Raw genomic sequence first — 25,528 nt, forward strand, 5'->3', positions numbered from 1 at the left:
AGCAGATAATGAACTCCAGGGCTTTTCCAGTCTGTTGGGTTATTACCCCAAGAGCTGTTCCATCAGCTGTTGACCTAAAAGAACTGCCCCCAACACAGGAGAGAGAGCAGTAAACCATTTGGGCTGTAGATCTTGCTCAAGGTCTGAGCATGTGGATGGCCCTCCGTCTTAGGACCATAATGGAAGAGAATATACTGTAACTGTCATTGTCAAACAGAGTCCAAACTCCCATCTGAGCCAAATCTATTTACAGGGTGAAGACTCCCGTCTCTCCTGACAGCTGATTTCTCCTCCTCCTCATGGTGTGCCCGGGGCCAGCACGGCCACATGACCCGAGCCCCTCCGACCTCCCTACCATGCCTCCGCATCTCACCCTACTCCTTCACACGGGGTCCTCTGGAGGTTAAAAGAGTTGATTTTGAAATGAAACAGCCACTGGAAAAAAATCTTTTATTTTCATATGGGAAAAACCTCATAAAGCATTTATTTCTCTTGATTAGTGTTCATAAGAGCCGCCTGGAATGCTTTCTGTAGCCCATTTGTAGTTGATCTTCTAGAACAGATCTCTCCTCTTGATCTGGTTTTCCTCCTCTGCACAGTTGTTCTACTTAAACCTTTCGGCGCATTTGTTAACTTGAATGACATCTGAAAAAAAAAAAAAAAAAATCGCCACCCCATTAATGGAGAGTCATCCAATCTGCGGGATGTGCATAGTTCCTTTAATGGGGATGGCTGGGTTCCCTCCCAGATGTTCCCTTTCAGCAGATATCATTGTGTTTTAAAACTTTGGATAATTATAGCTCTGTGAACCTACAGTACGAGACTTGTTGGCTCCAATCAGCTCCTGCTCCTTATGTAATAGCTTCTTTGTTTAGTAATCGCCTATTCACAAAGCGAAGGGATCCGTGTCAGCAAAGACGTCTATTAACAGCCCGCCCTGCGCTGGATAAACAGAAGCAGGAGCAGGCTACCCAGAGACCCCAAGCACTGACAGGCGCTGGGCCACGGGTGTGACCAAGGATGTTTTTCCCTTCTTAGATCAAACCCGTCTTCACCTATTCTCTGGGACAAATCCACCTCCAGGCAGCTGTGCTGGTGAAGCCCCTGGGTGGGAGACACCCTGTGGGTGGTGTGGGAAACGTGGCCCTGCAGCTGAGCCATGAGAAAAAGATCCTGGGATGTGACGAGGCGGCTGGGGACTGGTCCACCCGTGGTCTCCTGGAGGAGGAGGGAAGGAGAAACGTGGGCCAGCTCCAACAAGTCCAGAACCACCCCTGGGAGCACCGTGGGAGAGTCGGGGGTCTCACGACGCAGGAAGAGGTACAGAGCTGCTTAGTTCTGGGTGAGATCTTGGCCAGGGAGCATGGACTGTGGGATTCCAGTGACCATCAGAGCCAAGATTCCGCCGGCTCGAGGGTCTGCCCGCTCACACGGGAATGGATGCCTTTGGAAACATCTTCCCTCCTTCGCTACTGTTGCTGAGACTCCTTGGGAAACCTACTTAGAGGACAAAGGGCTTGAGCCAAATGGAACTGATTTCCACTAACATTCAGGGTGGGCCTAAGGCCCAGCACTGCTACCGGAGGCCTTCAGCAAGTTACCGACATGCGCTCACCCCACCTCCTCCTCCACTCCTCACCCTGCAGACCCTGGAACAGCAAGCCAGAATCTTGAGAGAGAACGGAGGAGACGGAGAGAAAAAACAGGGACACTTTAAGAAATAATGGTAATAAATGATGTAAGTATAGAATATCCATCACAAGCTGAACCAGCAAGTTGGTATCATGTCTCCACCAGAACAGTGTGCTCATGATTGACTGCTAGAAAAGACCTATCAGTCTACTGTGTCTGTCTCTATGTATACACACACATACATATATAATTTATGCACAGTTATATATTCACGCACACTCACACACACACACACACACACACACACACACACATATGGGATCGTCATTTTGGCAGAAAGATCGTTTTAAAGGGAGAACATTTAAAATCTTATCTAAACTTCACTTATACAGCTGCTATTAACTCCCCTCCGAGGAGGTTTCCTGAAACTCCAGAAAGGAAGTAGATTGCTTGTTAGCATCAGGAAAACCTAATGGAACTTTCCACACTTTCCCATTAAACCCCTAACCTTCCCCTACCCTTTTTGATGCTAGGTTGGTATACAAACCTTTGCCTCTGGGTATACAGAGTTACTCATGAGTAACTCCACCTGCATTTGTAAATAAAGCTTTTATTTCCCCCTGTTGATCTGTGTATTGTCAGTTAATTTGCAAGCTCCCATCCATTCAAAGCTAAGTGAGTGGAAGAAAAGCCTTCCTCCCGATAGACTCTCCTGACTGCCAGTCCCTGCAGACTTCCCCCCCAGAAAATATCCTGGCTGCCGGGACAATACCCCTCGGTCACTCTCAGCCTGACCCAGTGGCAAACCCAGGGAAGGAGTGGGGCTCCTTCCTTCAGGTCTCTGTCAGGTGGGCATCAGCTGCCAGCTGCACCTGCTAATCCAGGGCTGTCCTTTCGCACCACAGCTGAGGTCTGTGGCCCTCAGGATATCAAAGTCACTGACCCTCCTGCTGTTGGGTGGGATGGGGAGGGCGGGGAGGGGCCCTCTGGTCCCTGTGGGGTTTTCTAAACATTCAGACTTACGCTCTGGGGTTTTCTAGGGCCTTCCCATTGTTTAGCTTTGCTTCCTTTCCTTTAAAATCTCCCTTCTTTGACATAACATAGATGAAACTGGATGTCATTACTTGAAATAATCCAGCCACGTGAAAGACAAATACCACATGATCTTACTTATATGTGGAATCTAAAAAGTTGATCTCACAGGGACTAGGACAGTTAGGGCTGAGGGAAGGATGGGGCAGGTTGGTCAATGTGTGCCGAGTTATAGTTTGATATGAGCAAGAATTTCTAGTGTCCTACTACACAGGGGGTAAATAGAGATAATAATAATGAACGGTACATGTCAAACAGCTAGAAGAAAGGAGTCTGAATGTTTGCACCATAAAGAAATGAAGAATGCTTTTCTGTGTGCAGTGGTGCATGCCTGCAATCCCAGCTGCTTAGGAGGCTGAGGCAGAAGGATCACAAATTTGAGGCCAACCTCAATGACTTAGAGAGACCCTGTCTCAAAATAAAATAAAAAGGGCTAGTAATGTAGCTCAGTGATAGAGTACTTCTGGGTTCAATCCCCAGTACCAGCAAAAAATAAAAAAAAAATAAAAAAAAAAATGTTTGAGAAGCAGGTTATGCTCAACCTAATTTAAATATTACATAATTTATACATGTATCGAACATCACAGGATACCCCATAAATTTGCATAATTTTTGTTTTTGATTATCAGCAATTTTAATTTTAAAAATATAAAAGTGAAAGCTTTTTCTCTGTGGGGCTTTGGCCTGCATCCTGTGTGGTCCTACTGGAGACGTATGCCCCAGTGAGAGCTCATCAGCTCCCTCCCCAGGGACCTGGTTCCCCAGCACTCAGAACACTGCTTGGCATCTGCCCCAGGTCCACAATCTCTTACCCATAATTCTAAAATCCAAAAGGTTCTGAGAACAACAACAAAAAAATTGTCAGAACCATGTTGGTGATAAAATGTGAAGGCTCCATTTATCCCAATTAGTGCCAATTCAGTACGGTGGAACTGTTATTGTGTTTGCCTCAGACCTTTCTGATGGTCTTGGACAATATTTGCTTTATGCACCACATGCCCTTCTAAACTCAGAATTCGGAAACACATTTGGCCTCAAAGGCCTCAGGTCCGTGATTGTGAGCTTTGGCCATGAACGTGTGCTGATTGTGCCCCTGGGTTGCTCCTTTCTTCCCTCCATCCAGGGCTGTCTACAAGCCAGGTTCTCGGTGCTCAGCTCTCTCTCTCTGGAGGGAACTGTCCCCATGCTTTGGGGAAACTAGTACTCATGCCAGGTACGTGGTGGAGGCTCCTACCACACAAGGCAGATTAACAAGAAAAAAGCATGTTTGTTAAGTTTACTTAACCAACATCTTTACATGAAACGGGAGCCTTCAAAGTGAAGACTCAACTGAATGGGGAAACGTGAATATTTTTATGCCTTGACAAAGAGTCGGGAGTCAGGGAGGAGTGTGGTGGTACCCAGGGATGATCCAGGTCAGGGAGGCCCACTTGTTCAGATATTCTTGGCATCTCCGAGTCTTTGGCTCCTTTTGATACCACCATTTACTGGTAGCGAGTTCTGCTCCTTCTAATGTTGAAGTTTGAACACTAGAGAAGCACGCCAAGGCAAGCATATTAAGCAGGTTTTTATTTAAAAGTAGTAATAATATAGACTTTTCCCAAGGAGAAGTGGGCCATGGTTGATGTTCTAGAATCCCCCAAGAAGCGAGCGCCCCCTACATCTTTTATAGGCTAAGGTCTCTTTGGTTCTCCAGTTCTCTCCCCCCTTATCTCTCCTTCCTGCCTATGTGACTAGGCCTGGTTTTGCAGGTGAGATGCTTAAAGTGAGAAGCAGAGGGGGCAGGGGGAGGGCCAAAGTGATTCAGCCAGGCAAGGGCCCAGGGGGCATCAGTTAGCAGCTCCTTGCCAGCAGTCCTTGATAAGGGCAGGTAAATGTGGTAATCAATGGGCTCCAGAGATCCTTGACATTCCATTCTCCCAGGGGCAGTCTCCAACTTCCAGAGGCAGATGACTGTCGTGGCCTCCATTTCCTTGATTTGACCGATCCCCTATTTCTACATTAACTGCCTGTCCCCAGTTCTGGCTTCACTTTCCTCCAGGTATAGGAAAGTCACCTCTCCCATGAGGCTCTAAAGACCTGCTTCAGGGTGAAAGGGCAAGGGCAGGTGAGAGTGACCTTCCTCTTCTGTTGTTTTCTCAAATGCCAGTGCCACATGTGGGGTGGTGTGTCCCAAGCTCCATCGCAGACTTCGGCTCCAATACGACCACCAGGAATGATCTGCACACAAACTAAAGCTGAGCTCAGACCACATGTGGAAGTTCCATAACAAGACATTACATCTCATTCAGAAGCAGATACGATAGGTTGGCAGAATGTTTTCAGATCTGAGCAAGCATTCAGGATCAGAAGTTCAGGCAGTTAGTCGGAAAAAAATTGTTTAAAGAAATTTAGTACAGCACTAGTCACTCACAAACACTGTAAGTAGCACTTACATACTCCGGTCATGCCAACTCAGCTACAGATGGGTGTTCTGGAAACTTCTATGATTACTGCTTCAGTCTCTCTCTTTCATTCCTCACTCCTCTGCCCAAGGTCCTGTCTATACTTTCCTTGTATCCCAAACAGAAAAGGTTGGCTTTATCCTGGAGCTAAAAGAATCATGCTTTGGGACCTGTCACTAACACAAACACCTGTGTCTCCCTTGGCATTCATATTCAAGAAGACTCTCCAAACCGATGAAGCTCAAGTTCCCCACAAACCTCACTCCTCCCCTAGGAGAAAACAGGCATCTCTAGTTCAAAGGGGGAGGAAACATGGGTCCCTGCATCTGTTCCCTTCTCCAGGACTGAGAATCTCTAAGGACAACCTTCCACATGCTGGTACTAATGTCATCTCACAGCATGGCTTGAGTGTTGCTGAAACACTCCCTCCGTTCACAGTGGCCTGAGAAAGCAGGAAACATTCCCTTTACACCCCTGAGGCTGCTGATACCCTGCTTACCGGTGACGAGCTCTGCTCCTTCTAATGTTGAAGATTGAACACTAGAGAAGCATGCCAAGGCAAGCATATTAAGCAGGTTTTATTTAAAGATAATAATACAGACTTCTTCCGGTAGGAAGAAGGGGGCCATGGCTGATGTTCTAGAGTCCCAAGAAGTGAGCCACCCTACATCTTTTATAGGCTAAGGTCTCTTTTGTTCTCCAGTTCTCTCCCCCTTGTCTCTCCTTCCTGCCTAGTGACTAGGCCTGGTTTTGCATTAAGTGAGAAGCCATGGGCAGGGGGAGGGCCAGGGTGATTCAGGCAGGCAAGGGCCCAGGGGGCATTAATTAGCAGCTCCATGCTTGCAGTCCTTGATAAAGGCAGGTAAATTTGGTAATCAATGGGCTCCGGAGGTCCTTGACATTCCATTCTCCCAGGGCAGTCTCCAACTTCCAGAGGCAGATGGCTTCATGGCTTCATTTCCTCGATTTGACCCAATCCCCTATTTCTTCCTAACTACCTGTCCTTAATTCTGGCTTCACTGCCATCTTTTACTCCCACTCACCGTGGATGAGAAAACAATGCTCCAAGAGTTCGTAGAAGACCACGCAGCTGGTTCGAGATTGAACTAGAAATTGAATCCAGGTCCTAGATTCCTACACTGTGTTTTGGATTCCATCCCATATTTTCAACCCATCAGAAACAGTCACTTGAAGAAGGAAACAAACTGGGTCTTTATGGAGTTAGTCAACTGAAGAGGCACTTGGGGTAACCTAAACCGACACTGCCACCTTTCTCTGACCAAGCTAGCTTGTGAGGCTGCCTCCTCTCCTGCCACTGTTTTACATTAATGTAAAAAAGGAAGGGACTTCAGTACATTCAGCAGGAAGGCAATCCATCCATTTCAGGTGCCGATGTTCCAAAGCCACTTCACAAACTTTGCCCTAATTTTTAAACAGTGCTGAAAGACTTGAAGCATCCTGCTAATATTTGTGCTAATGGCAGGGCACAGAATCCAGGGAGACCAAAGACACGGAGCCAAGAGGCAGGGCTTCCTAGTCACCCCTATGTGACATAAGGGTATTCAACAAGATGACCTCCTGAGTGTTGGACCAGAGGGGAATGCAGGACAGAAGAGACAAGGAAGGACACTGAGTTTGCTCAAAGCACTTCCAACTGAGTCACTTAAAAACTGAAATGTATTGTCACATGGTTCTGGAGAATGGAAGTCCAAGAGCAAGCTATGGCATGTTCTTGCCGATGGATGTGTTTCTGGTCTTTTTCCTGTTTCTGGTAGTTCCTTGGCTTAGGGCAGCTTAATTCCAACCTTTATAGTGTTTTCCCTGTGTCCATGTGTCTGTGTCCAAATTCCTCCTGTTCATTAGGACGTCCAGTCACACTGAATCAGGAGCCCACCCAACCCCAGTATGACCCCACTTCACCAATCTTTGTGTGTGTAACAACCCTGTTTCCAAACCTTTCACCTTTCCTATTGGCACTGGGGTTAGGACTTCAACATATGGGTTGGGGTGGTGGTGTAAGGCCCCCAAAAAAGGAAACCCCAACTCTGTCCCATGGATGGACGGCAACCCCAATCAACCACAGGAGGCGTCACTTGATGCAAATCGCAAGAGGTGTTTATTCCAGCGCGCTGGGACCCTACTCGAGGAGTCGAGTCCCTAGCAGAAAATCTTGTAGGTTTATAAAGGCAGAAACCACACATCGGGAGGGGTCGCACATGAAAGGGAAAAGGGGGACAAAGCTGCCGGGAAATTTCAAAGGGGGTCTGGGTTTGCTGATAACATACAACATGTTTCACAATGTTTTACAACAGGGTGTAGATTCTGGTCAATAGTTTCTGGTAATCATTCTGTTTGATCACTATCTGGCTATCTGGCTCAATTTACCCTTTTATTCTCTGTTTGGGGCTGTTTCTTGGAACAGCTTTAAGGGCTTTGTTCCCATTCCTGGGAGGGTGACCTTAGGGAGTTGAGATGACTGGGAGGGTGACCTTAGGGAGTTAAGATAACTGGGAGGGTGACCTCAGACAGCTTAAAAAAAGGTCCATTCTTTCATTTCCCCATTTTCTTTTCTGGTAAGTTCTAATCATGGAACTTCTGTCTCTATATACTCTTCACCAAAGCTATTTCCATGGCAGAGGGACTGGTATTATTGCCTGAGCATTAGTACCTGTACAGCACTTATTCTTTCCCTGATGAAGGTGACTAGGCGATTTTAGGCAGGCAAGAGCCGAGGGGGCGGGCCACCAATTAGCAGCCCCTTGTTTGCAGTCCTTGATAAACAGTCCTTGATAAAGGCAGGTAAATTTGGTAATCAATGGCCTCCGGAGATCCTTGACATTCCATTCTTCCAGGGGCAGTCTCCAACTTGCAGAGGCAAATGACCTCATGGTTTCATTTCCTCGATTTGACCCGATCCCCTATTTCTACACTAACTACCTATTCCCAATTCTGGCTTCATTCCCCCCTTTAGCTTTAGGAACCCATAACTGCTTGTTAAGAAAATGAAAAGGGGCGTCGGTCATTCTGGCTGCTTCGAAGCTGAATGGGGGCAGCGAGGGGCAAGCAGTTTGGAGTTCCTTCTTTTTAAAAAATCGGGTCAATCGAGGGGTCCCAGGAAGAAGCCTGGTTGGAGAAGAGCAGGTTGTAAAGTCATCTGGGGGTGGCTGCTTCTATGATAGAAGAACAAAAAGACATGAGTACTGAAATGAGATTAGCACAAAGTAAATGTTGCAGCATCTGAAATATGCCACTGAGTATCATGAAAATGACAGAAGTTAATCTCTCACCAGGAGGTGGAAGAACTGAGAAATTGTTCCCATAACTAGGCCTAGCAAACGCTGGAGAGGACAAGGCCTTTATTTGGGGACTTTAACATTGCCATAGATGTCCCCAAAAAATATAGTTAAGCTACTTAATGTCATCTGATTTTGTAAAATATCCCTTTATTGGTATAACCTGTGTTTACTAGAGATCTCTATACTTTTGTTACTTAGATATAGATAATCATACTGGCAAACATAGATTAAGTCTACCTGTGTAGCTTAGGAAGGTCTGCAGGCCTTAAACTGACTAAAAACTTCTGACTCTGGCAGTTTCTCTGATAGTTATCAGGCTACATCTAAAGTTACATTTAACTATTATTTCCTTTAAATGCCCAAGAATGGCTATACTTTGGTTTTAACTGTTTTGCTGGGTATCTAAGATCAAGCTGGTCAAATTGACCTGGTTCCTGTCTTATTAAAGAGTCAGCTGAGTCCCACAGGGGTCACTCGTACAGAACTTAAGAGCGGCTCCTTAGCTCCACCAGTGACTTTGGTTAGGCAGGGTCTCTTGATGGGGTGACTTCCTTTAGAAACATCAAGGGATGTTTCCCCTTTTCCATGACCCTCCTCTGCAGCAGATGCACTGGATGATTTTTCATCCTCTAGTCAACAATCTCCTTGATCAGGAGGTTGTGTGACCCAGAGTTGCAACGCTCCTTAGAGAAGTTCTCTTATTCCCTGGGTTCAGGCTAATGTTGAGGGCAAGACCCAAATATGGACTTTTCTTGACCTCTGTATTTAACTCCAATTTCTAAGTTTGATCTTAATTATCCAGCAAGCCAGTCTCACCAGTCATAAATTAAGAGTAATGGGCTTTAACTTTAATGTCCATAACTTTACAGTTATTTACCCTTTTATCTAACTGGAGTCTGCATTAGTACTGGAAGTTACCACTATCTATTCTATAGGTGATGGCTTATTATCACAAGTTACCTAGGTTGTTTGTTCTTGGAGCAGCTACTTCTGCAAAACATTAACAGGTAACAGTTTTACAAAATGAAATTAGCAAGAGTAAAAATATATTCAGCTTGTATAATAGCTATCTTGAATTTCGATTGAGAACTACATTCTATCCCCTATTTGAGATCACAGTACTTTTACAACGAGAACCAATCTTTTGACTATAACTTTAAATAAGCTGAAGTCTGGCTTATTTTGGAGTCACTCTAACATGCAGTAAGGTGGGAGGCAGAGCCTTATCTCAGGTAAGGCAGGGCTCTTTACAGATCTTAAGTGTTCTAATTCTGATGTTGATCTTTGCTTCTTCCTTAAATATCATTAAGTAGTTTACATATACTGTTTCCTGAGTCTATATAAACTTTATAATTAACACAATTTAACATAGTATCTAAAACATGAATCAAAGAAAGGCTGAAAGAACTTTTGTTATTTCCACAATCCGAGAGTGCTGGGACTCGAACCCAGGCCTCCCGCTTGAGAGTCAGGAACTCTACGTACGAGATGAGCTAAATGGCCTGCACTGAGAGAGCTTTTAACTTTCCTTTTGTGATTAAATGGCAAAATGTTTTCATGTTTCTTTCATGTTTCACAATATTAACCTTTAAACAATCAGACTCTAATGTTTAGAAATACATTTACATTTGAAATTCTTTATCCCAGTGTAAAAAGTAACAAATTTTACACATACCCTATTGATAGCAGGTCCTATAATAGAACATTAAATGATAGAAATAAATCCCCAATAAAATTTACTCTTTATAAGATTAAGATTACCATTACAGACAAGTTTAATCTGGAGGATAGCAGAGCTTAATAAATTCCTTGCTTTAAAAACTTGTGGTCCTGAAAAATATGAACACATTTAATATACAACTAGTGACCATTTCACAAATAACTTGACACTTTTATCTTACCAAATTGAGTTTTTAAAGAGAAATGTAGACTCTGTAACAAAGTACAATACTCTATAATAGTTGTTTAACCATAATTGTATACACCCCAATTTTTAAGACTAATTGTTCTAAAGAATAAAACTTAATAGACACAAAGTTAAGAGTAAATTAGTGTTTCAAATCCTTGTCATTTTACCATGTCATTCTACCATATAGATTAAACTTTGGTTTATATCAGAACGCTAGTATTTCACCTTAGGAAAAACCTTCAATAATTTTAGCTGTCTCACATACATATAACCAACTTAGTTACACACAAACTTGTTGAAACTTGCCCTTTACTTACACAGACTTTCTTAGCACTTACTTAGACCCTCATGTATTTCATCACACAAGCACTTTCTTACCCAGAAACATTTCCTTTTTCCTTTTACTAAATATATTTCCATACCCAGAACCTTTTATTTTCTCTTTCCTACTCGTTGACCACTTTTTGTTCACATTCTGAAACAACTCTTATGAAATTTCTGAATTTAGATAAATTACTCTATTTTAATAAGATTAAATATTCTGTTATTTATAGTACTCTAATTGAAACACAGTTGAAACTTTTGGGACCCTTTGTATATAGAAGTGCACTTGTTAGGACATAACTCTTAGTAACTTTGTTTTTAGTTTAGTGATGACACAAAGCAAGTTTAAACCCTTTTATTTACCAACCTATGAAAACACCAATAATGTTTAAGTATGATACCCCATGGAATTCAAGGAGTTAAAAGTACTCGATGTTATTTAACAATTAGCATTTTAACTTTGTAAATTAATCAGATGTCTCTACAAACACATTAGAGTAATCCCATACATGTTAACTCTAATTCACTTATTCTGTAAAAACCAAGATATCAGACAAGTGTCCTGAACAGTATTTGCTGTCTCTTCCCTGTTGAAGAAAAGTCCTAGAAACAATTGATATTAGACATTTTATTAACATCAATATTTTATTAGCTTGACCACCTAGAGACTTGCAAGTTATTTTCAAAGACATTTTACTCTTATTAGTTTACCCAATTTGAACCTTTTTAAATCACGTGAATTAAAAGTATCTGGATCCATTTTTAAATCTTAATTTTAGGAGCGCTCAGTTTTGATACAGACAAAACATGACATCAGACAGCACAACATACAAATAACACAAAATCAAGCCCTTGTAACTTCATAGGTGAATCTCCATTGCAGTGTAACAGATGTTCAAAAACTCTAGTTGAATAAAAAATAGAACTGGTCAAAAAAATCATGAGCTCAAAAAAACATATAATTAAAAAAAACCAAGAGTCCTGGAAAAAAATCATACGGCCGTTAATTACTTTAGTAAAGTACCATAAAATTTACTTTGCTGGAGTTTTAAAGACTCTTTTTACCTTTTCTTTCCCTGGGTTTGAGACTGGTCTCCTACTGAGCCTTTAGGCTTCTTTTATTTATATTTCAATGTAAGCCTGGACTGAGATCTGGAAGGATCTAACAGGTTTTAACAGAAACTCTGTGTCTAAGGCATTTTAGCCATCTCATCCGGACAGGTTGGATGTTAAAATTATGAGACCTTATTTTTCATTACTTTTGAGACTGAAGCTACTTTGCTAAGTTACCCTTTAGGGCTGTTGGGAGGGGGAGTCCAGAGAAGGAACCTTTGGGGTCCACCCGAGAGTAGCCCGGGCCCAGAACCCCCCAGTTGTTCCAACCCTTCCTCCACCTCCGCCACAAACACACAACAGAACCAGATACAGACGGGCGCCAATCTCTGATCCACCAATTGAACCCCATCAGCGCCCTTACCGACGGAGACTACCAGGCGTCCCTGGCTCTCCTTCCACCCTTAGGGCGTCCCCCAGGGCTGCAACCTGTGGCCCCCCAGGCACGTCTACCGGCCACTGTCCGGCCCCTCTCACGAGTCACCGAACGGCTGCCACCGAAACCGAAAGCGCGCTCACAGAACCAGACCAACTAACAAAACACAAGACAAAGACAGACAACTTCGGGGTACCCCTTCTTACCTCCAAGGTCGACTCCGCGGATGAGGGGGGCCATCTTATCCCGGACGAGCCCCCAAATGTAAGGCCCCCAAAAAAGGAAACCCCAACTCTGTCCCATGGATGGACGGCAACCCCAATCAACCACAGGAGGCGTCACTTGATGCAAATCGCAAGAGGTGTTTATTCCAGCGCGCTGGGACCCTACTCGAGGAGTCGAGTCCCTAGCAGAAAATCTTGTAGGTTTATAAAGGCAGAAACCACACATCGGGAGGGGTCGCACATGAAAGGGAAAAGGGGGACAAAGCTGCCGGGAAATTTCAAAGGGGGTCTGGGTTTGCTGATAACATACAACATGTTTCACAATGTTTTACAACAGGGTGTAGATTCTGGTCAATAGTTTCTGGTAATCATTCTGTTTGATCACTATCTGGCTATCTGGCTCAATTTACCCTTTTATTCTCTGTTTGGGGCTGTTTCTTGGAACAGCTTTAAGGGCTTTGTTCCCATTCCTGGGAGGGTGACCTTAGGGAGTTGAGATGACTGGGAGGGTGACCTTAGGGAGTTAAGATAACTGGGAGGGTGACCTCAGACAGCTTAAAAAAAGGTCCATTCTTTCAGTGGGACAATTCAACCCCCAGTCCACCCTCCAAGCTCCCCTAATTTATGTCCTTTTCTCCTGCAAAATTCGTTCATCTAATCTTGACAGACTTCAAAATCTTAAACTATTCTAGAATCAATTCCAAGCCCCAAATCTCCCCTAAATCAGGTGTGATGAGGCTCAGAATAGGATTTGTTCTGGGGCAACATTCTTCTCTATTCAAAAGCCCATGAAGCAGGACAAGTTAGCTGCTTCCAAGAATACACAGCATCATCAAGACTGGATTGACAGAACGATGGAGCACAATCACCTAGCCAAGTTGACACATAAAATCAATCAACACAGCTACTTCCTGAAAAATTAGAAAAATATGTCCACGATGGGGAAAGTCAAGAAGAGGCACTTGTAAGGGAAGGAGAAGTTTCTGGGCTGTTTGTTGTGGGCTGTGCACCAGAGGGGCAGGTACCCAGAGGAGTCAGCAACTGAGGACTGTGTAAAGAGTAGTTTTAATCTATCAGAGTGGTTTGGATCAGAGGAATGGACAGAGAGAAACTGTTTTCAGTCATAATGGAGCCAGGAATTTTTCCTGGTGTAGATGTGGTTTGTCCCCTAAGGGTGCATGTCCCTCTAATAGATGAGACTTAGTGCAAAGGCAATTAGGCCACAGGAGGTGTGGCCCTCAGACTGGATTAATATGGTTCAATGGGACCCTGGTTAGCTCCCTCAAGAGTAGCTGGTTTTGAAAAGAGGGACCGTGACCCCTGTGTCCCTCTTGCTTCCTATCTCAATCATGTGATCGCTCTTGGACATGCTTTTGTCCCTGTGATGCCATCACCCATGAGGTCTCACCTGAGCCAAACGGAAGCCAGCACCATGCTGTTGAATCTCCAGAACTATAAGTTAAATAAACTTCTTTCCTTTATAATGTACCCAGCCTTGGCTATTCCATTATAGCAACAGAAATTATTGAGACATGGAGGGGAGCAGGGAGAAGTGAATAGAGAGGTCAAAGTAGCACCAGGAGCAAGTTGAGAGGTACCAGACTGCACCACCCCAAACTAGTCCTCTTTGGTGTGGGGGTATTTTCAGCTGGAAACCACTGAAAACCGCAAATGCAGGAAAAGCTCTCAAAAAGGGCACGTTTTCCCTTTGTCAAATAACTCACAATTGTAAGGGAAATTTCCATTTGCAGAGGTGTCTCCCTTCTCCATACCAGAAAAACAATTGTGGTACAGTCTTACCAACTTACCAATGGAGAAGGCACCACCTTTGGTCTACACAGCAAGCCTGGCTAAGACGCCTCACTCACCAGGCTTTTCCTGGTCACTCTCCCTAATTGTCTCCATCCCCCAGCAGCCCTAGACCTCGTGCTCCTTGCTTTACAAAGGATGGCATAGAAACCCAGGTTCTAGCCACCTTGGGGGGCACTGCCACGTGCCAGAGAGATGTGCATGTTAATAACGCATCTGTTTTTCTTTTGCTAATTTGCCTGTGAGCCCAATCTGCAGAGCCTAGGAGGGTAAGAGGACAAGGAAGTTTTCCCTGCAAGCTCTAAAAGACAATACCCTGGTCCGAGGCTGGGTTTACTGGGAGGAGGCCACTCGGACCTCACTAGAGCACTATGGGGTTTTACCTCCCAGACCGAAGCTCTACCCCTGCTGGTCTTTTGCAAGATGCCTCCTCATCACTAGAGGAGTAAAAACGTTAGTGAAACGTTGCACCCGATTTTTGAAAGTTCATGGTGATCACTAAACCTCAGCGGGGGCGATGGAGTTTGTGGAGAGCAGTGAGCCCACAGCGAAGCTGTGCTTGCCAATGCCAAGGGGACACACTGAGTCCGCTTCTGGGGGAGGCTGACAGCTGAAGCCAGCCCCCGCCCCGGTCACTGCCTGGCTCCAGGAAAGCCTGGTAGTCGTGAGGTTGACTTAAGGTGAGAGGTGGGGGGCAGCCTGCAGGTGTCCTTCTGTCCTCGACACAGCGGAGAGCCTAACGTGGATGCAAAGTCAAGGGTCATTTCTAGAACTGGCTTTACTCCAGAGCCTGGGGGAGGGGGAAGGCCACCGTCCACACTTGGAAAGACACAGACCTTCCTCCTGGGTGAGGATGTCAGGAGTTCCCCACTCACACCCTCCTTGGAGCCTTCTGCTCGTCCGTCTGTCTTGGGTCCATCTTGCGTGCATGCAGAGAGTGGGCAGGTGGGATGTAAGCGGATGTTTCCACGTCAGCCTGCCCAGCTCTCACACGCCACCCAACACAGAGGACACGTGATATTGTATTCCCTTGGCTTGTTGACTTGCAATCTCGCCCAGGGTCTCCTTCCTTTGAGTGAGACCTGGGATGGAAGCCTCCAGCTTCCCCTTGACAACAGGCAGCTCCAAACTGGGATCACTGATTTCCATTTCAAAACTGTGTTCAATTTAGTCGAATTTAAATGACTTGACTCTCCTCTGCGAGATGACAGTGGCATGTGAGCCCAGCCAGTTGTTCTTTGAAAGGCATAAACACGCTCCCTGCCGGGACGGATGGGGCTCTGCCACCCATTGTTTATCTAAAGGCAGCGTCCTATTATTGTCACTCAATTAGTCCACGCGTTGGACACAAATGACTTTCAGCAGCAACATCCTGGTGCTATGCGACGTACATAAAATGCCCAAGACCGTCCAAATAGCTAGCTAATAAAATCAGAATGTGCCTTTGTCAACTCTGCAAAGGCTCAATCGACACCCTCCTTCTGAAGTGACTCTTAATCTAATTACATACAATATTTTCACTTTAGAAAAAGAACATCGACCTCAGTAATCAACAGTTCTGTTCTCCATTTATTTATAAACGAGCAACCAAGGTTTTTCTGAGTGTAAACTTCGGAGCAGAGTTTACCCTCCACGTACAAACTAGCATGTAATTTTTCCTCCCAAGGTCAAAGTAGGATTGCTTGTAGAGTTTTTCCCGCCAAGGTTTTTTTTTTTTTTCCTAAGAGTGGCACGATCTGTCATTTGAAAGACACTTCTAGTCACTTGCGGAAGATAAGTTTCTCCCTGTTTATACTAACTACTGTGAAAATGCTATTATACGCAAATGTTTCATCTGTTCTGCAAACATATGCTTTTCCTACACACATACTCTCTGCAGAGGCAGTTGCCTGAAATAGGAAAAGGCCTTTGAAAAAAACAGGAACTGATGCTTGGAGTCACTCAACATTTTCAACTCTTGGAAACGAGAGTGCGTAACATTTAGAGATCACCTGGGCCATTGCCTGCACTCTGAATGGAAAGAGGCCTGACTCTCCATTTGGACTTCTAATTTACAATCGAAGAGCTGAGAGTCGGAGAGGTCAAGAGATTGAGCTTGGGTCCGCAACCAACTGGATTCAGTAACTGAAGCCCAGGTGTGTTGGCCCCTCGGACAGGTGAGGATTGGGGGAGTCAGGATACCCACTTCTTGGCGGTGGTCGTGGTCGCGAGGGTCTGAATTCTGCAGTTCAGGCTGAGTTGCTCAGTTTCGTTCCTGTTCGTAGCTGGCAGCCACCTCCACCTCCCTCTCTCACTTCCAAACACACACACATGCACGTTCTGGTAACATAACATTTCTAAAGCCTTCGTTTGAGTTTAGGGTTGGACTACATCCAGGCCAAACATAAAGAAACTCTCGAAGCCGGCACTCCCTCCTCACGGCCCCTGCCAAGTTCCCTCTGGTCTCAGCCATAGCCAGGACACCAACATTACCTCACGTCTCAAAACTCCATCTCTGGGCAGGCCGGGCCTCGGCCCCTCTCTGCTCTCTCCTCAGGGTGAGAACAAGGGGGTGATGCTGGCCCTCTTTGAGAAATTCCTCTTTGCACCCGCAAGCAGAGGAATTGCATTAAGTCAGGGGCTGAAGGCCAAAGGCAGAGGCGGGAGCTCATGAATGAACTGGAAGTCGAGAGGCCAGAGTCCTGCCTTCCTGAACGTGCTCTGGCTCCCATCAGGTTTTCAGCAGAACTGGGTGGGAGCAACCATAGTCAACGCAGTGCCCAGGAGCCCAGCACCCTTTGCTCTGGTCCCCAGCAAAATGCCCCCGTCACCTACCTGGCTCTTAGCCATTTGATTCGGAGCACATGTTTTAGTTAGTTCCTTTCTGTCTCCGTTTCTTTATCCCAGAGATTAGTCTAAGTATTCTCTAAGTGTTCCTCCTCTGGCCCCCTGGTGGTGTGGACCGCTCTTTGAAATGTTTAAAATGGCCTCTTAATGCATGTCCTTATTCACCCCTCTCTCACCTCCTTGGAGTAATGGTAAATGCAAAGAGGAGGCAAGAGCTGTGTGAGGAACGTCCTGTGAACTAGCCGGAGTGCTCTGGGGGTCCACAGGGCTATTTTACTAATGATTAGCTGTTACCTAGGGATCGTCCGCTCTGTGTACACTTTTAAAAGAAAAGACAGGTTTTCTTTTTTTTTTTTTTTTTTTTTATTGTAAACAAATGGGATACATGTTGTTTCTCTGTTTGTACATGGCGTAAAGGCATACCATTTGTGTAATCATAAATTTACATAGAGCAATGTTGTTTGATTCATTCTGTTATTTTTTCCCTTCCCCCCACCCCTCCCACCCCTCTTTACCCTCTATACAGTAGTTCCTTCCTCCATACTTGCCCCCCTCCCTAACCCTAACTCTAACCCTTCCCTCCCCCCCATTATGTGTCATCCTCCACTTATCAGCGATATCATTCGTCCTTTGGCTTTTTGAGATCGGCCTATCAAAAGACAGGTTTTCATAAGGCCGTTATACTTAAGGCCACAGTCCTTCAGGTTGGTGACAGGGGGTCAGTTTCTCTTCCTTCTCGGCTTACCCTCACCGGGTGAGAGGCCACCCCACCTGGAGGCCAGCAGCCAGCGTGCCTGGGCTTCCTTGGTTTCCGCTGGCTAACGACGTTTCAGCAGCACTGTGTTCCGGCTCAGAATCCCTTGCTCAGGAAACCACACCAATGACCCCTTGGAGCGTGTGGGTCTTTCTGGAGCTTTCCGCCATGACTTTTTAAGCTCTCACCCTCCCTTAAGGTCTGGCCTCTCTTGCCTTCTGAAACCACAAGGCCGTTAGAGATTCTAATCTCTCGACACAAAGTCACTTTGGCACCCACAGTGAGATGTCACTTGGGGTCACCATCGCCTGACTGTGGTGGAAAGTTCCGAAAAGTTGCAGCTGCTCTGACAGCTATCAGTTGACTGGGGGAGAGCCTCAAAACCAACAGGAAGGTGGGTTTTCTGAGACCCGTTAAAAATAAATTCACATTAGTTTATATATGAGGGATTATTTTTAGTCTGAGGAAGTGGATTTGACAGGGACCGAGCAGCTCCACAGTGGTGGGGTGTGACTAATAGTTTTGCACCTGGACAAAACCAGAAGCTTGGGTCCTTCTGCTTCTGGGCTCTTGCTCTGCTCTCCTGACTCCTCCCTGCCCCGCATTCTGGAGGAGGGGGTGGAACAAATCCCGGGCCTGCTTCTGCACCCAACTTCCCTGTTCCTCTCTGGGCTGGCTGGCTGGTGTTAGGCACAGCCCACTGGATGAGCCAACAGTGAGTTTCAGGTTTCAAGAAGCAATTTCTTGTTCTTTGGGGACAAGGATTGTGACTTCGGAAGTCTCTGCCTGGCAGGGCCATGTTCAGGATAGGCTGGGGGCTCCATTGCTAACAACTGTCAGCCCACGTCATACCTTCGGGTCACATGGGCAGACTGGCTAGCCATCTATAATCCAGAGGGTTCCGACTTCACTGTAGGTCTCCGGCCTGAAGGATAGCAGGAAGATACGCTCTTTCTTTGGGACCTGGGTTTTGCAGTCTTTTCAGAAGTGGTGATGGGGAAGTAGAGGAGAAACAGAGATGTACCTTGGTGCCCTCCCAAGGGCCCAGCTCCTGCCCCATCTCCATGCTGTCAAGCAAAGAACATGAGGACCAGAATAAGTTGAGGCAAAACTGGGGACAAAATCCAGGGCCATTGATGGATTTAACTGTGGGACCTATGGCAGGATTCAGGACAGCAAAAAATCAACAGTGACCACCCAGATCCCTCTGCACCTGCGTACCATGGATTGTTTCTAGAGAGTTTCTCTTGCAGGTAATGAACCTATTCTGCTCCGCCCAGGGCTGCTGGGCCTGGTCGTAGTCTGCTTGGATGGCCGTAACAAAAGGCCATGGACTGTGACTTGAACAAAGGATATCTAGTCCTCCCAGTTCTGGTGGCTGGAAGTCCAAGATCAAGGTGCTGGTTAACTGAGCTCCTAGGGAAGACCCCCCTCTCTGGCTTGCAGATGGCTGACTTTTGGCTGTGTCCTCACACGGCCTTCCCTCTGAGTGTGCATGAAAGAGACAGAGAGAGAGAGGGATCTTTGGTGACTCGTCCTTTTCTTATAAGGCCACGAATCCTGTTTGATTGGTGCCCCACCCTTATGACCTCATTTCATCTTAATTACCTCCTAAAAGCCCTATCTGCTTATATAGTCACTCTGGGGATTAAGACTTCAACAGGTGAACATTTTGTGGGGGTTAAGAGGTGGGGTCGGGTCGGGCAATTCAGTCAACAGCTGGTGCAGGGTGCTGGTGCTGGGACCAAGTCAGTGGGGAGCGCTTTTTTCATTTTCATGCACCCCACTTCCAGGTGTTTCAAGTAGCACTTGCGTCCCTTTGTCAGGGAGCTCTCCTCAGGGTCCTGGAACTATTTTGAGAAAGCAATGATGGACATTCACTTCCTTCCAGAAAGGACAGCCCTTGATCAGTGGATGACAGGCAGGAAGGTGGCACGCATACTCTGGCTCTCTTAGCCCTGATGGGGACAACAGTGGCTGCCATAGGAAGCCCTGGAGACGGAGTCCCAGCTCAACGTCTCCCTCTCTGAGGCTGTGCTTGGCGCAGTACTTAGTCCTAGCATCCTTCCTTTCTGTGGCCCACTCCCCAAACTGCCTGAAGATATTCCTTACATGACGCACTCTGGATTTGCTTCTGCGGAATCAAACAGAAGACACAAGCCAAGGCACAAGTGACCACGTTTGCTTCGAGACTCAACTCAGCAGCCCTTCAACTCAGATTGTCACTTGAAAGGTCTGGTTTTCTTAGTTACTGCATCAAGATTCTAGAGTGCAAAGACCTATAATCCTGTTGTGCAAGCATAACCAGCAACTTTGCTCCTAATCTACAGAATCACTTCCAAGATCCCGGCTCAAAGTCAGCACCAGGGTCCTAGGGGAAATTCTGCTTCTTCAGTCTTCATTCAGAGCAACCTAGGCCTTGGTCAAAGCTTCTAACCACGTCACACACAATCACGTCCTGTTTCCCCTCCCTCCAGCCCAGAAAATTTCAAAGCCAATGGCGCCTTATATGGCATTCACCAACTTTGGAAAACTTTTCAAAAATAGTTTTAGGTCCTTTCTTATTATCTCCCCAGAGTCTGATAATTACTGGAAGGAGGCCTGTAGATTCATCCACACTTGGGGACTTCAGTGGAAAATCAATCCCATAGCTCCAGAGAGCTGTTCAAGGGTGTCGCTTTCTCATGCTGGGAGCTGTCAACTCTCCCCTCCTTCCTGGCCCTGGAAGTCTTGGGATTAACTCCCACTGCTCTGCAGAGCAGGCAGTAGACAAGAACACTAAGACGGAAGCAAAGGTGCCCGTCAGGAGGACTGCCCTTACCCAGGCTTCTCCTGCCTCTCCTTTACAAAAGCTCCAAGAGCAACTGGTGTAGGAAAAGCCTCAGCAGCGATTCCAATGTGATGTGGGCCCAGGAAACCCTTCGCTCTACCGGGATCACTGGAGCTGAGGCTGCTATGTTGCTCCTACCCTGGAGAAGTTCTGAAGGTATGATTTTATTGCAGAAGTCTCCAGCTAAATCCCAGCAGTTCTGTGAGTTATCCCACCTTGATACACTTCTTAGCAGGGCACAGAGAAGGTGTGATGTTTGGACTTTCATTGTCCCCCTAACGCTCATGCTAATAGCTTGGTCACCAGTCTGTGGTGCATAGGGAATGTTATGGAACCTTTGGAAAGTAAGGTCTAGCGGTTGGGTCATAGGGGGCATGCCCTCAAGAGGGAGACTAGGCCCCTGATCCCTTTCTCTTTTGCTTTCCTTCACCGGAAGGTAAACAGCTTTCCTCTACCATGCACTTCTGCCATGATTTTATGCCTGACATGGGCCAAGCAACAGAGCTGGTGATCATGGTAGACCATTCCTCTCTCTCTCTCTCTTTTTGGTCCTGGGGATTGAACCTAGAAGCGCTTAACCACTGAGTCTCATCCCCAGCACTTTTTATTTTTAATTTCAAGATGGGATCTCACTAAATTACTTAGGGCCTCACTAAGTTGCTGAGGCTGGCTTTGAACTTACGATCCTCCTGCCTCAGCCTCCTGAGTCACTGGGATTACAGGCATGTGCCACCACACCCAGTCATTCCTCTCTTGAAGTTGATTTATCTTAGGTATTTGTCATGGTGATGGAAAACCCTCTCACATTGGAGAATGGAAGCAACAGGAATAAAAGTCCCAGTAAAACTCTCCAAGTCCAGCTTCCTGTCCTCAGCTTCCCCTGCCAATGATACTGACAGCCTTGTCATGCTGAACTGGGACCTGGATGGCCACGAAAGGGTCTATTCCCCGTGAGGGCGCTTCCCAAGCTTTGTCAAAGAGAGAAGCTACTTATGGACAGGAGGCAGCGGCAGCGTTTGCTTGGTTTGGCCAGACATGCGCTGTAGGGCTTGGCCGCGGCCTTCAGCGGATGGATCTGGGAGGCCTGCAAGGAGCAGTACCCTTGGCAGTGGTCTGGGTTGGAAGAGGCTGTGTCTCGAATTCCAGCCTCAGCAAAACCCTCGGGGACTCTGCCAACCCAGGTGTGGGATATGCGAAATGCGATTTTCCTTTTCTCTTTCCTTTCTCGCTAATCAGAGTGAGTGGGTTCCATGCTTGCCTAGTGTTTTAATTAACTTTTGATGAAAAAAAGGGGGAGGGGAGTGAGTTGAAATTAAAACCTGCTCTATAAAGGCAAAGCAATTTCTGGAAGGTCCAAGGCTGCCGCTAGCCAGTGTGTCCTGGAGCTCGGAACAATGTCGCTCCTGTTTCCGAGGCACACCCAGGCCGGAGAAGGCCTCCTAGCGTGACTCAGGGCTGGGGTGGGCTCTGGATTCGCAGGAACCCCTGAGAAAGTGGACTGAGCCGGGTGCACTGGCCCTTCCTCAGCCCCACGCTTACTCTTCCTCCCTGACGCCCAGGGTTTCCATGTGGGCCTAGGTGAGTCGGGGAGTCTGGCGGCCTCTGTTTCCTCACCTGGCCCAGCGCCGGACGTAGGGTAGTTGCTCAGTGCGGGCTTGCTGCTGAGGCTAGCGTTCACCATGGCTCCCTCTTCTCGGCAACTCTCCGCCGAGGAGATGAAAGCTGGCTCCTCCTTACTGCTCTTTCTAAACCTAAAAGTGTGATATGCCGTCGGGATTTGTGAGAAAAGATGAAAGAAGAGTCGAGAGAAGCGCGTACTCCAGGCCTTGTGGTCTCCATTTTGGGCACAAGGAGCCTGCTGGGCGTGTGGGTAGGAACAAGGACTCTGGCCAGACTGCCCCTCAGCCCCCACCACACCACTGCACAGCCACCCCAGCTCCAGCAAGTCACTCAGTCTCTCTGTGCTTTGAATCCTAATTTATAAATTGGTCATCGTAACAGAACCTACTCCTAGGTTTGCTGTGACGATTAATTGAATTATTAAATACAGTGAGCCTTTTGTGTCCTCTGGTTCCTCAGCTGTGGATTCAGTTGTCTGCAGAAGGAAAATACTTTGTTCAGGAATTGGGTCTGTACTGAGCAAGTACAGATTTTTTTCTTGTCAGACCCCCTAAACAATACAGTATGGCAACCACTAACAAAGCATTCACATTGTGCCAGGGATTCCAAGTAGTTTAGACGCGATATAAAGTATACAGAACGGCAGCTAGGTCGGGCACAGATACGATTCTGTTTTATGCAAGGAACTTTGCAGATCTGTGAACTTTGATCTCCTGGGGGTCCTGGGGGTCCTGGGTCCAATCCTGTGCATATACTGAGGGATCACTGTTCATAGTCGTTCTTACTCCATGTCAGTCTTGGTACTGGATGCTAGGTTGTCTTACATTTTTCACATACGTTATGGTTTAGATCTGGTGTCCCCCCAAAAGCTCATGTGTGAGACAATGCAAGAAGGTTCAGAGGAGAAATGATTGGGTTGTAAATCTTAACCCAACCATGGATTTAATCCCCTGATAGGGGTTAACTGAGTGGTAACTGCGGTGGTGGCAGGGTGTGGCTGGAGGAGGTGGGAACTGGCTTTGTGTAGACATTTGTATCTGGTGAGTGGAGTCTCTCTCTCTGCTTCCTGATCGCCATGATGTGAGCTGCTTCCCTCTGCCACACTCTCCTGCCATGATGTTCAACCTCACCTCGAGCCCCGAGGAATGGAGCCGGCCTTCTACAGATTAAGGCCTCTGAATCCATGAGCCCTCAAGTCACCTTTTCCTCCTTTACAGTTGTTCTGTTCAGATCTTTTAGTCACAGCAGCAAAAAGCTGACTGAGGCAACATACAACCTCTCTATAATGCCAAGACTTTTCTTTATTTCATAATGGAGAAGACTGATTCTAAGCAAGTCTGTCATTCGTCCAGGGCTGAGAATCGAGTGGGTGTGGACACTGTATCTCAGTCTCCTCTGTCTGACTCTGAAGCCCGCGTTTTTCCATGAAGCCACACTTAAGGTGAGAGTCTGAAGCCTCCCCTGCCTGCCATCCTGGTGGCATTCCGTAACCACCAAAGCTTGTGAAACAGGTCACTGGGGTTAGCCTTAGCTTCCACTGGACACCGACAGGGAGTGGACATGCCTCTGCTGAAGAAAGTTCTCAGCACCAGTCATGGTCTTGGCGAGCAGGGAATGATAGAGGAAGTGGATTTAGGAAGTCTCAATTCAGATTTCCAGGAAGAGGAAACTAGGAAGAAGATGGATGTAAATATTCTTCTGTTCTGATTAAAGGGGTCAAAATTCTCCTTATCTCATGAAGATGAAAGTTTCTTGGACTCAGGAACAGAATTCTGTAAGTCAGGTATCTGAAAATAATAGATTCCCCCTGTATATTAACCAATACACCCAGTCCCCAGGGTCATCTGAGTCTAAGCCACTATCCTGTGTGTAAAGCCACTTCTGCAAGACATAGGTGAGGATGGATAGGGACAGGACAGAGGGATAAACATGGAACAGTTGCTAGAAGAACAGAACTGCTCAACAGTTCTTCTGGCCTGTTTTTTTTTTGTTGTTGTTGTTTTGATCTGATAATCCTGAGATGAGCTTTTCTTGTGCCCAGAGGCTGTTCCTCGTGCAAGGAGTCCTTTTGAATTGGACATATTGTGGACTGCTGAGTCTTTGAGCTCGTCCGAGGAAACTATGTGGGCATTTCCAAGCCATGTCTCTTTGTCTGGCTGCTTTTCCACCTTAGCATCTCTATAGCTATTGGGTCAGCCCTGCTCTAAGGACTACAGCATGTAGTTGGAAGCTGAGGCAGTGATTTCAATCAAAAACAATACCCCAAAACTCCAGTGGATTTTTGAAGACCTTTAATTAAAGTATTACATAGCACAGAAAAATACATATAGGCTCTCAATGAGCCACCACAAAATGAAGGTCCTTATCTCACTACCACCCTGGTTGAAAAATGGAATATCATCAACACCAATAAACTTCGTCACATGACCCTTCCAATGTATCACCCATCCCTGCTCTCCAGAGATCAGTGCCATCCTCACCCTGACTCACAACACGAACACAGCATACAGGGTTTATTTGTGCCTGGGCCACATGTCATTACAGTCACACACTTTGCATTCGTTCAGGTCTAACTACTTTCACTTGACACTCTATCTGCAAAGTCCAGTGTGTTTACATGTAACAGGAGTTCATTGATTTCCATTGCTGTTTTAGAGGTGGGGGAAGGGCAATCCCGTTCCTGCTCATATAGCTAACACCCTGATAACGGAAGACAGATTTAAAGGAGAAAACCATAACCAGCATTTGATCTTAGTTTCATATGACACAGGAGCTCTTGGATGGAAGACCCAAAGACCCAGGGCAAACTCTTCATCTTTATGCCTCGGTTCCATGAAGCAGGGACAGCCCTGTAGACACGGGATTGTATCAAAAGGCTAGGATCCGGTGGTAGAAGACTGGGTGGGAAACACAGCAAGACCTGTCTGGTCAGATTCCTCTTGGTCTGTCTGCAGTCTGCCCTCCTTCTGAGTGTGGGGCAAGAACCTTTCCAAAATGGAAGTCTTCTGCCCTACAATCAAACAAGGTAGGTCAGAGAATTTCTTCATGGCAAGTCTCACACAGAGAGGTGGGGAAATAGTCATATTCCTGGACTTTATGACGGCCTTTGGAGAGGGAGGTCTGGTTTCTAGGATCCACCTTGGGGAAGATGAATTCTAGTTTCTATGACTTGCCTCTGGGGAGACTAAGAAGTGAGGGTGGGAGAAAGAGTCTACTTCGGATGCTGCCCCTTGGGAGTACCCCAACACTGCTCAATATTCATTCTATAAGCATACCATG

General features: G+C 46.3%; 1 long non-coding RNA gene across 1 annotated transcript; it reads right to left on the reverse strand.

The window, feature by feature from the left end:
* Positions 1-433: 433 nt before the first annotated feature.
* LOC306665686 lies at positions 434-16,513 on the reverse strand. Its single transcript, XR_013765110.1, has 2 exons — positions 16,405-16,513; positions 434-645 (listed from the first exon to the last, which is right to left on the reverse strand). It is a non-coding gene; the product is annotated as an uncharacterized lncRNA (long non-coding RNA).
* Between the last annotated feature and the right edge of the window lie 9,015 nt (positions 16,514-25,528).

This window comes from Sciurus vulgaris (genome assembly GCF_902686455.1).
Source record: "Sciurus vulgaris genome assembly, chromosome: 7".
Taxonomy (NCBI): Eukaryota; Metazoa; Chordata; class Mammalia; order Rodentia; family Sciuridae; genus Sciurus; species Sciurus vulgaris.